We start from the raw sequence: 15,921 nt of genomic DNA on the forward strand, positions 1-15,921 counted from the left end.
ATTAAAACTCGTGGAAACACCAAACTCCGCAGGCAGGTCAAGGATATAAGCATTATCATTAATCTTGGTTAACACTTTAAAAGGACCAGCAGCACGTGGCATCAATTTAGAACGACGTAAGGTAGGAAAACGATCCTTCCTCAAATGCAACCAAACCAGATCACCCGGTGCAAAAGTAACATGTTTTCTTCCTTTACTACCCGCAACCTGATATTTTGCATTAGCAGCAGCAATGTTTTGTTGAGTTTGCTCATGCAAGCTAATCATTTGATCAATATGTGCAGCGGCATCTATGTGTGGGGTGTCCTCGGAATCAAGTGCAAACAAATCAATAGGCGCCCGAGGAATATAACCATAAACAACTTGAAAAGGACACATCTTTGTAGAAGAATGCGTTGCATGATTATAAGCAAACTCAACATGAGGCAAGCAATCTTCCCAACGTTTCAAGTGTTTATCTAAAACAGCCCTAAGCATGGTGGACAAGGTTCGATTAACCACCTCAGTTTGTCCATCAGTCTGAGGGTGACAAGTGGTGCTAAACAGCAATTTAGTTCCCATTTTATTCCATAGTGATCTCCAAAAATGACTGAGAAACTTAGCATCACGATCAGAGACTATTGTATTTGGAATACCATGCAAACGAATAATCTCGCGAAAGAACAATTCAGCAACATTGCTAGCATCATCAGTCTTATGACAAGGTATAAAATGAGCCATTTTGGAGAAACGATCAACAACCACAAAAATACTGTCCCTCCCCTTCTTAGTTCTAGGCAATCCCAAAACAAAGTCCATAGAAATATCAAGCCAAGGGGAAGTAGGAACAGGCAAAGGCATGTACAAACCATGGTTGTTTAATCGTGACTTAGCTTTCTGGCAAGTAGTGCAGCGGGCAACAAGGCGCTCAACATCAGCGCGCATCCGGGGCCAAAAGAAGTGGGCAGCCAGCACTTCATGCGTCTTGTAGACGCCAAAGTGCCCCATGAGACCGCCTCCATGCGCTTCCTGTAACAACAAACGACGAACCGAGCTAGCTGGAACACACAGCTTGTTAGCGCGAAACAGGAACCCGTCCTGTATGTGAAATTTGCCCCATGGTTTGCCATGAATACAGTGGGCGAAAGCATCTTTAAAATCAGCATCATCCACATATTGATCCTTCACAGTTTGCAAGCCAAAGATTTTAAAATCTAACTGTGATAGCATGGTATAGCGACGAGACAAAGCATCAGCAATGACATTTTCCTTCCCGCTCTTGTGTTTAATAATGTAAGGGAAAGACTCAATGAATTCTACCCATTTAGCATGACGACGGTTCAGGTTTGTTTGGGTACGAATATGTTTTAAAGCCTCATGATCAGAATGAATTATAAACTCGCGATGCCAAAGGTAGTGCTGCCAAGTATGCAAAGTGCGCACTAAAGCATAAAGCTCCTTATCATAAGTAGAATAATTCAAGCTAGCACCACTTAATTTCTCACTAAAGTAAGCAACCGGTTTTCCTTCTTGTAACAAAACAGCACCTAGCCCAATACCGCTAGCATCGCATTCAAGCTCAAACACTTTAGTAAAATCAGGCAACTGCAAGAGAGGAGCATTGGTTAACTTATCTTTCAAGGTGCTGAACGCAACCTCTTGCGAATCACTCCAAGCAAAGGGAACATCCTTCTTGGTAAGCTCATGTAGAGGCGCTGCAATGGAGCTAAAATCACGAACAAACCGGCGGTAGAAACCTGCAAGGCCAAGAAAGCTTCGAATTTGTGTGACCGTTGTCGGTGTAGGCCACTCCCGAATGGCATCAATCTTGCTGCTATCCACCTCAATGCCCTGTGGAGTAACAACATAGCCAAGAAACGAGACACGTTGTGTGCAAAACATGCATTTTTCGAGGTTAGCAAATAAATGGGCCGCACGCAATGCATCAAAAACAGCACGCAAATGTTCTAAATGCTCTTCCATAGACTTGCTGTAAATGAGGATATCATCAAAATAGACAACTACAAACAATCCTATGAAGGGCCTCAGAACTTCATTCATCAAACGCATAAATGTGCTGGGAGCATTTGTCAAACCAAACGGCATAACCAACCATTCATATAACCCAAATTTCGTTTTAAAAGCCGTTTTCCATTCATCACCTAATTTCATGCGAATCTGATGGTAGCCACTACGCAAATCAATCTTAGTGAAAATAATGGCACCACTAAGCTCATCTAGCATATCATCAAGGCATGGTATAGGGTATCGGTAGCGAATGGTAATGTTATTAATAGCACGACAGTCTACACACATACGCCATGAGCCATCTTTCTTTGGAACAAGTAACACAGGAACGGAGCAAGGGCTAAGAGACTCACGAATATAACCCTTGTCAAGCAACGCCTGTACCTGGCGCTGGATTTCCTTCGTCTCATCCGGATTTGTACGGTACGGTGCACGGTTCGGAAGCTGTGCGCCGGGAATGAGGTCGATCTGGTGCTCAATGCCACGAAGTGGTGGAAGTCCCGGTGGCAAATCTTTTGGAAAGACATCAGCGTACTCCTGCAAAATGTTAGCAACCGCAGGGGGAATATCCAAAGATGGTGCATCATCAAGTGAAACGAGCACACTAGAGCATATAAGGGCATAGCATGGCAAAGGAGCATCGCGTAACTCATCAAAATCAGCACGTGTGGCAAGCAAAACAGGAGCATTCAACTTGATTTCAGAATTAATAGATGTCGATGGTTCAAGTTGTTTAGCAGTTTTAGCAGCTCTAGCAAGATCATCTTTAAGAATTTGTTCAGGTGTCATTGGATGTATAATTATTTTCTGACCCTTAAACATGAAAGAATAGTGATTTGAACGACCATGATGCAAGCTATCAGTATCATATTGCCAAGGTCGCCCAAGTAACAGAGAGCATGCTTCCATGGGAATAACATCACAATCGACAAAATCAGAATAAGCACCCATGGAGAAAGGAACACGGACTGATCGAGTAATTCTAATTTTCCCACCATCATTAAGCCATTGAATGTGATATGGATGTGGATGCTTACGAGTGGGTAAAGACAACTTTTCAACCAGCGTGGTACTCGCCAAATTGTTGCAGCTGCCGCTGTCGATGATGATGCGAATCGACCGCTCCTGCACAACGCCCTTGGTATGGAAAAGAGTGTGTCGCTGATTCTTCTCGGACGGGGCGACCTGTGTACTAAGAACACGCTGCACAACAAGGCTTTCATACCTATCGGCGTCGCCCGGGTTGACATGTACCTCCATAGCTGCATGGTCAGTGGCAAGCATCGCATGTCGAGTATCTTCAGAATCACTAGCGGAAGAGTACTCACCATCGTCACGAAGAAGCAAAGTGCGCTTGTTCGGACAGTCCCGAATCACATGGCCAAATCCTTTGCAACGATGACACTGAATATCCCGTGTACGGCCTGTGGGAGGGGCGGCGCCTGTGGAAGGGGGAGCGCTTGTAGGTTTGGCCGTTCGCTCGCGCGGTGTAGTGGTGGGCGTGGGTGGCGCAGGGAGAGCGGGTACGGAGTTGGATGTCGAGCTTCTTCCTGCAAAAGAGTTAGAATATGTCTTCGAGCGGCGTCCCTGCACTTCACGTTCAGCTTTGCAAGCATATTCAAATAATGTTGTCATATCTGTGTAGTCCTTATAATCAAGTATATCCTGAATTTCGCGGTTCAAACCACCACGAAAACGTGCCATAGCAGCGTCGTTTTCCTCCAATAACCCACAACGAATCATGCCTATTTGTAATTCCTGGAAATATTCCTCTACAGATTTGGAACCTTGCTGAAAACATTGCATTTTATTAAGCAAATCGCGAGCATAATAAGAAGGCACAAATCTGTGGCGCATAGCAGTTTTTAATTGCTCCCAAGTGGTTGGAATGGTATTGGGATGTTTGTGTTTATATTCACGCCACCAGATTAAAGCAAAATCAGTAAATTCACTAATAGCAGCTTTAACTTGAGAATTAGCAAGAATATCATGGCATGAAAATTTCTGTTCAACTTCTAATTCCCAATCAAGATATGCAGCAGGATCATATTTGCCATTAAAAGGTGGAATTTTAAATTTAATCTTGGAAAAGGAATCATTACCACCGGGACGGCGTGGCACGCGGCGGGCACGGCCACGGCGGTCGCCATCGTCCTGGTCCGAGTCACCACCATAACCCTGCTGCAACTCTGCGACTGTAGTGTGCAATGCATCGAGTCTTGCCACAACTGAGTCGAGTGTGGCCTTAGCGGCCGTCTGTGCAAGGTCGAGCTGATCACACCGCTCGGTCGTCGAGGAGATCGTCGAGTCCAGCCGTTCATGAATCGTCTGAATGTCGGTGACAAGCCCTTCAACTTGCGCCCGTATGCCCTGCAGCTGGTCAGCCCCCGCGTCGACATCATCTGCCATGGTTAGCGCAAAGACAAGAACACAAGCGACGACAAAATTGGGGTGTAACAGCTCACAAGGCGCTCACACTAGTGCTGTTATCAAATTCTTATCCGTTCTTACCACGCACACAGGGGCGAACTGCAACCAACCGGTGGAACTCACGAAAGATTGGAGGAGCGATTGCCTGGAGAAACAAAATATGCTCGTCGTAGAACTATGTGGAGTTCTGGGAAGGCTGCACTCAAATGAAGGATTAGCACAATCAAACAATAATGCAAAGTTGAAAGATAGTGCCAAACACGTAACAAGAGTTGCTGGTAACAAGGAAAAATCGAAAGAACAGAGGCAAGGTGGAGAGGGCGCACCTCTTTTTTTTTTTATTTCTGTTTTTTTTTTTTTTTTTTTTCACAGAGGGTGCCCCAAAACTGATAATATGAACACAGAGGATCTCAAATATCAAATTGCGGCACACACTTTTTGCGGCACACACACTCTCTCTCTCTCTCTCTCTAGAGTAAGGCGGAACTCAGAATAATAAAGGACCAAGAAAGAGAGATACGGATGTGAAAGGCTGGCACGGAATGCGTGGGGAAGGGGGGAATTAACACCAGAGAGTCGTGACCCAGGAGGAGTCACGGCGCGCGCAAAGGGAGGTTCCACCGAAACAAATCCGAATCACCTTCCTTCTCCCTGTTGGATTCTTCTTCGTCTTTTTTTTTTTTTGCTTCTTTCCTTTTTTTTTTTTGCACTTTCCTTTTTTTTTCTGATTGCTTTCGATCTTTTTTTTTTTGACAGGGGAGGGGCGATCGGAGTAGTGGAATGGTGCGGCGCGGTTGTCGCGGGGGGAGTTGTGGTGGGCGCGGCTGGTAGGGTTGGCGAGCAGCGGAACGGCGGCGGCGGCGAAAACTAGGGTTAGATGAAAAACGAGAAACAAGAGATTAAACACAAGGAACCAGCAACAATTGAACGAGTAGGCACACAAATTCAACAAAGACACTTATTGAAAGAATGTGCGAGGCTAAACGGTTGCTGGGACAAAGGATCTAACCTGAAAAAAATTTGTTTTGGTTTTTGTGGACTGTAGGAAGGGAAAAACACTCGGTAAAACTCACCGATCAACCTGGAAAGCTGATACCACTTGATAGAGTTGGAGTGCCCGATCTTTCGGTGAGTGGAGATAAATTCGACTTGGTGGAAGTAGACCCTCACGATCCGACTACGACGAGCGAACCCGAAGCGCCAATGCAATCGCTGAACCAACTCCCGATGGTTACCAACCTCGCCGGTGCGAGATCAGCCTGATCACGAAGATCGATTCCTGTCCGCAATCGAAGAACGAACAAGAACAAGAGGCGAGCAATCTAAATATCACTCGAAGGTGGAGTTCTGAATCACAAGGACAGCGCGTATTTGCGCGTGTTCAAGAGTAGCTAAAGCTAGATGTAAAACAAAACTCAAGTCGTAAACAAAAAGGACTCGGACTAAATAAAGGGGGCGCAGCCCCTGGAGTCCGAAGGGGTCACGGCGCCCAACCCTAGGCGCCCCACCTGGGCTGCCCTGTTGGGCCATCTTCTTATTCCGATGGGCCTTCGTTCCTTAACAGCATGATGAAGTTTAATTCTCTCGCACGGGCTCGAGTGATTGGCCCAACTGGATGAGCAACTGTAGGCGCCTGAGGTGGAGGAGCAACTGGAGGCGCCTGAGGTGCTGCTGGTGTAGATGTACTCGTGGTGTCCTCATCAGGCCGTGGCCGATTGTGAGCCTGTGAGTTTCTTCTTGCCGCGCGCGTGCACTGGTCAGTAGCGGGCTCATTTTGTCTTGTCTCGCCGGCGAGAGGCGGAGGGAAGCCGGCGGGTGGGCGAGCGCGACGTGGTGGCCATGGCGTGCGAGGGCGGCGAGTGGTGGCGCAGCTACTAGCGTGCGAGGATGCGGTACTAGGGGGAGGGATGTGCTCGGGCGCTCACTGGGCGAAATGTCGAGTCGAGTTGTCTTGTTGCCAGCCATCATTGGCGTCCGCACCTGTGTGAACGCACGATGGCAATGTGGTGCGTCGTGATGAGGCGGCGTGGTGACCGCGCAGTAGTGCCAAGGGTTGGAACGAGTGGCACGCGAAAGGACTGGGTTCGAGCCTATTTTTCTCAAAAATTTAAAAAGGAACTCAAAAATATTCAAATCTAAGAGTTATAGCCCTGACTTCAAACTAGAAAACTTAGAAAGACCATATGTGCAAACTCGTGCTCAATTTGAAATTATACGAGTTCAAAACACTCGGGAACGCAGGTTTCACAGACTTAGGAGAAGAGTTGAATTGAAGCTGTATTTGAGAGTTTAGCTGAACTTTGGCTCAAGTTTTGAAATGTTACTGCTCTGATTTAGACCAAGGCCAAAAGGACAACATTACTGTACACACTTCACACTCTAATTCTTAGAAAAGGATCTGGTACAGAATAGTTTTACATTTGGTAGAAATTCACACACCAAGTTAGAAGACACTCGCTGTTTTGGAACTTAGAGCAGTGTGAGCTGAAATTGGAGCTCGAACTGACTTTGGACCCAATTTGAAAAGGTTCTAATGTGAATTGTTCCAAGCTCAAATTAACAAAGTTTCTCTCTAAAATTTATTCTACAACTTTTATAAATGCTTCATCTTCAAACCAGGTCTAGAATTTGAGATAACAGAATCTAAACTTCTCTAACAGCCATGTTCTTAAGGACTTAAACATTTGACAATGCCTTTGAATTACTATTGAATTTCAAACTAATTTTTGAACCTCTTCCTCTTCAAATCAGCAAAAGTGCAAATAAGAAAAGTTGTTTGCTTTGCAAGGTTTTACAACTCTTATATTGGTAAAACTTGAAGTTGTCCTACAAAATTTCAAATTATGAATTGCTCCTAAACTTAGCTTTTAGAGGGCATTTTTGACCATTCAAGTGCTAGTTAAACTTCTAAACACTCTAATCAAGCTTTGACAAGGTTAATTAAAACTAGGATTGTTACATACTACCCCCCTTAAAAGGAATCTCGTCTTGAGATTTGGGTGAAGAAAAACTAGTGTGGTTGTGCAACGTACCTCCCTGATCGAAAAGAAATTGCGGAAGTGTTTATTAAGATATTCTTCCGTTTCCCACGTTGCTTCATCTTTAGTGTGATGACTCCATTGAATCTTATACATCCTTATCACTTGTCTTCGAGTTGTTCTTTCCTTGCTATTAAGGATTTTGATGGGAAATTCCACATATGATAGATCGGGTTCTATTTCAAGGTCCTCTTATTTGAGAATTTCGGTTGGAACTCAAACACACTTCTTGAGCTAAGATACGTGAAAGATGTCGTGTAAAGCTGAGAGTTTCTCAAGGAGTTTGATCTGATAGGCAATTGGTTCGCATATTTCTATAATATCATCAGGACCAATGTAACGTGGAGCTAACTTTCCCTTTATTCCGAATCGTTGTACGCCCTTAGTCGGCAAAACTCAAAGGTATACGTGGTCGCTAGTTTCAAATTGTATAGGTCTCCTCCTTTTGTCGGAATAGCTCTTTTGTCGAGACTGAGCTGCCTTAAGATTTTCTTGGATCACTTTCACCTTTTCTTCTGCATCAGTTACCAAGTCTGGTCCATATACCGTCCTTTCTCCCGCTTGGGACCAACTTAAAGGTGTTCAACACCTATGGCCATACAGGGCCTCAAATGGTGCCATCTTCAAGCTAGCTTGATAACTGTTGTTATAGGAGAATTCCGCTAATGGCAAGAATTTGTCCCAATTTTTGTCATAATGGATGACACAAGCACTTAGCATATCTTCTAAAATCTGATTTACCCTTTCTGTTTGCCATCTGTCTAAGGGTGGTATGTTGAGCTACGGATTAGCTTGCTGCCATGTGAAGATTGTAATTGTTCCCAAAAATGTGATACAAACTGAGTACCTCGATCGGAGATTCATTTTGGGTACTCCATGTAGGCAAACAATGCGCTCAAGATAAAGTTCGACATATCTCTGAGTTTAGTAGCTTGTTTGGACGGGAATAAAATGTGCCGTCTTGGTGAACCTATCCACTATGACCCATATAGAACCATGTTTCTTAGTGGTGTTGGGCAAACCCACAATGAAATCCATGCTTGTATCCTCCCATTTCCATACGGGTATACGTAGCGGTTAAAGAGTACCAACTACCTTTAAGTGGCTTGCCTTCACCCTTTGGCATGTGTCGCATTCCGACACATACCTGGCAATCTTCGGTTTCATCCCAGTCCACCAAAAAATTTTTCGGAGGTCTTAGTACATTTTGGTGCTACCGGGGTGAATAGAGAATTTAGAGAGGTGTGCTTGATCCAAAATTTGATTCCGGAGATTAGGACTGGCTGCAACAACTAGTTGGTCATGGTACCATATAACTCCTTTCCAGTCCTGTCAGAAATGCTTATATCCTTCATCCTTTTGTGCAAGCTTTTTCTTGATGAGTTTTACCTCTACATCTTCTAGCTGTGTCAGGATTATTTGATTGTGCAGGGTGGGCTCAACAGAGATATGGCTTAGTGTGCCATGAGGAACAATTTCCAAGTTGAGCTTCCTCATCTCATGACACAAGGTCTCTGTGTACTTCTCTGCAGAAAGGCAATTGCAATGGGCCTTGCGGCTTAGAGCATCCGCAACCACATTTGCTTTTTCGGGGTCATAATGCACCTCTAGATCATAATCCTTGATCAATTCCAACCATCTTCTTTGACGTATGTTCAAATCGGCTTGAGTGAAGATGTATTTGAGACTTTTATGATCAGTGTAGATATTGCAATGAGCACCCATCAAATAATGTCTCCATATCTTCAGAGCATGAATCACTGCTGCCAACTCCAAATCATGTGTCGGGTAATTCTGCTCGTGAGGCTGTAGTGTTCATGAAGCATAGGCAATGACTCGATTGTCTTGCAGGAGAACACATCCGATTCCGGTGGCAGAGGCATCACAGTAGATGTCACAGGGCTTGGTGTTGTCTGGTTGGGCTAGGACTGGTGTTGAGGTCAATAACTTGCATAAGGTGTGGAAAGCCTCTTCACATTTTTCGCTCCACACAAACTTGACCCTTTTCTTTAGCAACTCGGTCATTGGCTTGGCTATCTTGGAGAAGTTTGGAATGAAATGTCGGTAATAGCCCGCTAGACCAAGAAAACTTCTGATTTGATGAACTAAAGTGGGTGGCTTCCAGTCCATCACTTCTTGCACTTTGCTTGGGTCAACTTCTATGCCTTCACTGGATATAGTGTATCCCAAGAATTGCACACTATCCAGCCAGAATTCACATTTAGAGAACTTGACATATAGCTGATGATCTTTGAGACGCTGAAGAATGATGCGGAGGTGTTCAGCATGCTCTTCTTCATCCTTGGAGTATATGAGGATGTCATTAATGAAAACCACGATGAACTTGTCAAGCTCAGGCATTAATACCGAATTCATGAGATACATGAAATAGGCTGGAGCATTTGTAAGCCCGAAAGATATGACCAAGAACTCATATAATCCATACCACGTAGAGAAGGCGGTTTTTGGAATGTCGCATGGCCGGATCTTGATCTGATGATAGCCAGAGCGGAGATCAATCTTAGAGAACACTCTGGCTCCCACTAGCTAATTGAAAAGAACATCAATGCAGGGAAGGGGGTACTTGTTTTTGATAGTTACCGCATTGAGGGGTCGGTAGTCCACACACATCCATAGACTATCATCCTTCTTCTTCACGAAGAGAGCTGGCAACCCCAAGTTGATGTACTTAGGCGAATGAAACCCTTCTCTAATAGCTCTTGAAGTTGGGTTTTCATCTCTGCCAGTTCCACAGGCAGCATTCGATAAAGTCTCTTTGATATCGATGTCGTGCCTAGTTGCAGCTCAATGGAAAATTCAATGTCCCTATCCGGTAGCATTCCTGGCAAGTCATCTGGAAAAATATCGGTACACTCGCATTCCACAAGAATATCTTCTAGTCGTGACTCTATTGCTCGATAGGTACAGGAATTTATGCACTCTCGGGCTGGTAGGTGAAGTGTTGAAGGTCCATATGTAGGTGAATTTATATGGATGGCCCATGCTGCAATGAACAGCGTGACTTGGTGCTGAGTCATCCAGTTCATTCCCAAAATTGCACCTATGCCTTCCAGTCCCAAAATAATAAGGTCAGTTTGGAAAACTTTTCTACCCAACTTGAGTGGCACACGACGTGTTATTTGGTCGGAAGCAATTTTACCACCAGGTGTTAAAATCATGTAAGACCCTTTGGTGTGATAGAAATCCAATCCACATTTAGCACTGAATTTTGTCCCAATAAAGATATGTGATGCATTAGAATCAAATAATATCACCGCTGGTCGGTTATGGATAGAGAAAATGCCTGTCATTACTAGTGCACCCTTGGGAAGATCAGCGAGAGTGGTGAAATTAATTCTCCCTTGCTTGACCTGAACTTTCCGCTTCTTGCCCTTGTTCTGATTTGAGCCTTGCCCCTGGTTCTGGGGCCTATTGTGTGGGCACTTTTTGGCAAGGTGATTGGGATTTCCACAAATGAAACAATGATTCCCATTGCCAGTGCAGGCTGGCTGTGGAGCAATTGGCCTAGGGCCTTACTGCTGGAAGTTAGGGAGATGTGGGGCTCCCTGCTGCTAAGGTGCCCTGATGACCCAACGTCCAGGCTGCTGGGTTCCTTAAGGAACTTGGGGTGGAGCATCTTGGACTAGCCGAAACTTTGGATTGGGTGCACTAGCTGATGGCATTGGAGCCTTGCTCTTCTTCTCCGCATGATGAGCCAAGATACAGTCCTCTTAGGAGATCGCCAAGCTCACCAACTCATTATAACTGTTCACCTTGATGGGATTCAGCCGTTCCCTGAGCTTAGTGTTGAGACCTCTACGGAAACGGTCCCTCTTCTTCTCATCTGTGTCAACATGATAACCCGAGTACTGACATAAATCATTAAAGGCCTGAACATATTGAAGCACATTGCGCGTGCCCTGAGTTAGTCCCAGGAACTCATTCAACTTTCTCTCTATCAAGCCCTCTAGAATATGATGGCCTCTGAAGGCAACCTTGAACTCATCCCAAGAGACCACGTGATCAGCTGGGAGCATAGCATAATAATGATCCCACCATAGATGTGTTGAGCCTCGAAGTTGCTTTGCAGCAAACTTCACCTTGTTCTCATCGGGACAGACTGCCGTGAGTAGCGAGAAATTGGATTCGATAGTGCGAATCTACGCATCCGCATCCAACGGTTCCTCCGTTTGGTGAAACAACGGGGGCTGGCTGCCCAAGAAATCCTCATAACTCGCAATCCGAGGCTGGGGAACGTTCTGCCCACCCTGAGTCTGCTGCTGCTGCTGAACAAGATGCCGCATCAAATTCGTTTGGGCAGCCAGTATCGTGGTGGTGGTGGTGTTTATTGCTTGCTGCCGCTAGGTCTAAAACCACCAGGGTTCTAACGTGTTCCCACCATCTGCAAGGTGAATCTTTCCATTAGCCACATAATTTTGAAGTTTTCTTACAAGAAGATGAACAAGGTAAAATATGCGCGAAACGTTAAAGTTCGAGATGCAGGTAAACATTGCAAGCAGAAAACTGTAACGTAGGAGAAATTCTTATCTCCTGACTCAAGGTCCATAAATTCTCATCTTTGGTCAGTCAGTAGGAAATTTAGCATACTACAACTTTGATATTCAACTCAGAGACTAAGTCAAGTGTTATCTAGGCCGAAAAATTCCATCATTGCATCTCTGTCTTGGCTGTTTTTCCGCAGGGCCTGCTGCGATGTTTTTCTCATAACTCGTTTTAGAAAAGTCCAACACTGCTGAAATTTTGTGAGCATTTCGGTTATGAAATGCTCAACAACCTTGGTATTCATCAAACAGCTCAGAGATGAAAGGAAACAAGGTTAAAAATTCCAACATGCTTCTGCTGCCAAAAATCAGTCTTTCACATGTCGGATTACATCAAGGTCAAGTTTTCGGAAACATGTTCCCATAATCAAGTGCCCTTATCAACCAAGTCAATTGAGAGGTCAATCACCTGGCTGTTCCTTACATCCAACACAGTCTGATTCACTTGAGCCAGATTGGACAAGGGGGCCATTACTTTGCCCTAGACGGTCTAAAGGTGGTATAGTGCAGTCATGCACCGTACTCAAGTGAAGATAGTCTTCTCAGGGCAAATGAACCCCAAAGGTCCATGTGGTCCATCCTGTCAATCCACATGGGGTTGTCTGCCTGAGGTGACGGAAACAGCCACATCGGAGCAATAGCAACCTCCTCGGGATGCTGACTACAAAAGGTAGTGAGTTCTTGAAAAGCGGTCACCTCCCAGGTGTCATCAAGGCAGTATCCAAGCATCTCAACCTCCAAGGTCGGCCACTCGGGGTGTGCCGGGTGGGAGAGAAGCATGAGGTGCACGTGACAACGGGGCACGTCGCGCTCCTCGTACTCCTATCCCATGTAACGGGGAGGGGTTGTGTATCCCACCGAGCACAAGATGCCCCAAAGAAGGAAAGGAAGCCCTCCTAGTGTAGGAAATTAGAGTGACCTCACCCATCCATATCCACGACAATGTAGACGGGGTCAGCCAACATAATCGATGGAATGTGTAAGAGCTAGAAAGTCACTTATTCAAGAGTGGAAACAGATTTCTGGAAAGTAAGAGAAATGATCATAACTCAAAAGTATCCATCTAAATTTTCTCAAACTTTACCAGAATGTTCTTTAGACATTGGGCTACGAGTTTGGTATTGATGATCTTTGCTCACACAGCCTCTAAAAGGTGATAAATCCAGATTTCTACATTGTGGTCTAGTGTGAAATTTTTTGAAATAGTGGCTCACAAAACTGTCCATAACTCCCAAACTACTTCCCAATTGTTTTGAAATTTTCCCAGAAGGTGCTCTGCTAAGTTCTTTACAACTTTATTTTTATGATGCTAGACAGAAACTGACCCTAAGGGGGTTGAAAAATTTAAATTCCCAACAGGTGTGTGTTCTGGTAATTCAGCAAGCAGTGGGTTACCATTTTCAGCATAACTCAAGATCCACTTGGCCAAATTTTATGAAATTTGAACAGCATCTTACTTTGGAATTTTACACAACTTTCTTATAGGATGTTTCTGGAGCAACTCAAATCACTAGCTCACAAGGTTTTAACAAGACAAGCATCGCTGAAACTCAGGTAGCTAGATAATCCTTAGTGAACAGTAAAAGATTTTGTGAGAACTTTTATAGGTCAACAAGATACATGTGCATGGTTGTTTTAACACTTTTATGTTGCAAGTTTTAACATGATGCATGCATGTCCTATTCGTCCTCACAAAACAAACAGTTGCCAAAATTTTGGACTTACGTGGTTATTGCCGGTGGAAAGGCAACATTTACGGCTCTCTTTATAATAACTAGTTGATCTTTCTATTCGTCGTTAACTTACGTAATCGCGGTTAGTGTACCTGCAAAAAATTTTCCAACCTGAACCTTTTATGCTAGCACTCACGAAAGCGTCCACAATCATTATTGTCCACTATAGGAACAGCACCCGTACGATTGTCGCTGCACAAGCAACGTTCATATGCTTGAAAGCATATTCACATTTATCCAACCATTATGTGCCATCCTCATATTTGCATATGAGGCTGGGGGCACGTTACGGAATCACCATACCCCTGCGTCCAACCATTATCTGCAGCCATCGTATTTTCATATGATGCCGGGGCTGTGTTAAGGAATCGCCACAATCCTACGTCCAACCATTATATGCCGCCATCATACTTTCGTATGATGCCGGGGGTATGTTAAGGAATCACCATACCCCTGCATAAGTGCTGGGAGTTAGTATAAAAAACCAATAGTTAATTAGCCATTTAAAAAAAACCAAAAGTCCTCTAGAGCTTCATGATCTATAATTCATCATTAACGAACTAACGCATTTTTCACACATGATTTTTCTTGCAAGTTTTATTGAAAAAAGATGTTCAGTGCTTGTTGCTTTCTTAAGTTATGCTTTTGCTAGCTCTGATACCAACTGTGGCAGAACCACCAAAATTAACCCGGCTAAAGTGTACTCAACTTCACCTCATATGCGAGTAAACACTTTAATCAAGTTAAACTGGTAGTCTGTCAGGTTTCACTCGATAAACCACTTATCTCGGATCGAAACAAATCATGCTCACACGAAGGTGAGTCCAGAGATTACAACAATCCAGATAGATTAATACAGGTCCCAACTTCAATGATTACACCACAATAGTTCAAAATGCATATAAGTAAAGTTTTCAGAGTTCAAGTAGTGGAAAATGAAGTGGAAGTCTAGCGTCGATACAGCAATGCCATGGTGAAGCCTGCCATAACATCAGTTACCACGATCCTCACCGACCGAGGATGGGTCCCACTCAACAGTCCAACCTGGAGGGAATTGGGATGGCTGAGTCACACTGGCAACCAAGTCAACAACAATACTTGAAAAAAAATATAGCCACAAGCAAGGAAGAGTATACTAATACTCAACACGGCTTACCCATCAGGTGGTAACTACTCCACCGACTCGTAGACATGCAAGGCTTTTTGGCCAATGGGTTTGTTTTGCTAAAAGCATCTAAAGTAGATCCTTACTTTCAAGTTTTAGCATCAAATTCTAGTTGATTAACTATTCTAGGTAAGCACCTATTCTAAGCAAGCATGGTGAACAAGCAAATTTATACAAACATCAATATTAATCATCATACTTTGCTCCTCTTCTTACTCAATGCAGCATAGTGATCAAGAAGTCTCAAACTATGAGAGGCAGACGATTCGAATTGAGTTTGTCAACCTTGCCAGGTGAACCTAACCCCACGATACATGCTACTGCCGCGCCGGGTTCACATATATCAGTTGTCCCCATCAATTCACGACGTTTGTCCAGAGCCCACTTCCCTTGGCATACAATGCCACAACGGTCCCGGAACGACGCCGTACCGAAGCTGCAATTGTACCCACATGAGGCCTCATTGGAACTCGATTCCAGAGAGAGCGGGGTAAAGGTCCACGCCAGTTCAATCAGGTACTAGGCTTCCCCATCCCATACTAGGTATGAGATTAGTACTTTCAAACAATTGACCACAATCACTGTCACAGTTCGACCTTAGCACATTTTTCCACTAGATAGATGGGGCAATCCACCAATTCCGAACATATAGCCCAGCCTTGCCCGTCATCCTTATGGTTCCAGCATAAATAAATAGGCAACTCCTATAGCTCGCGAGTGATAGGAAATCACTCGACTTTTACGGTGTCCCTATTTAGCATAGCAACTACATGACTTAATATACTAGTATTCAGCACATAGGTACCTAGGATCACACAACTAAGGTTTCAAGCAACTCCTACAAATTTGATGCACAAACATAACTAGCATAAGTAGTGCATAATTTTAGAAACTAGGGTTATGCTACGTGGCTTGCCTTCTTGTTCGAGGTTAGTGGGGAGCTCTTTGGATGCTTCGCTGATCTCCTACTCGACCTCAACGTGATG

The sequence above is a fragment of the Setaria viridis genome, chromosome 8, assembly GCF_005286985.2.
Source record: "Setaria viridis chromosome 8, Setaria_viridis_v4.0, whole genome shotgun sequence".
Lineage (NCBI taxonomy): Eukaryota > Viridiplantae > Streptophyta > Magnoliopsida > Poales > Poaceae > Setaria > Setaria viridis.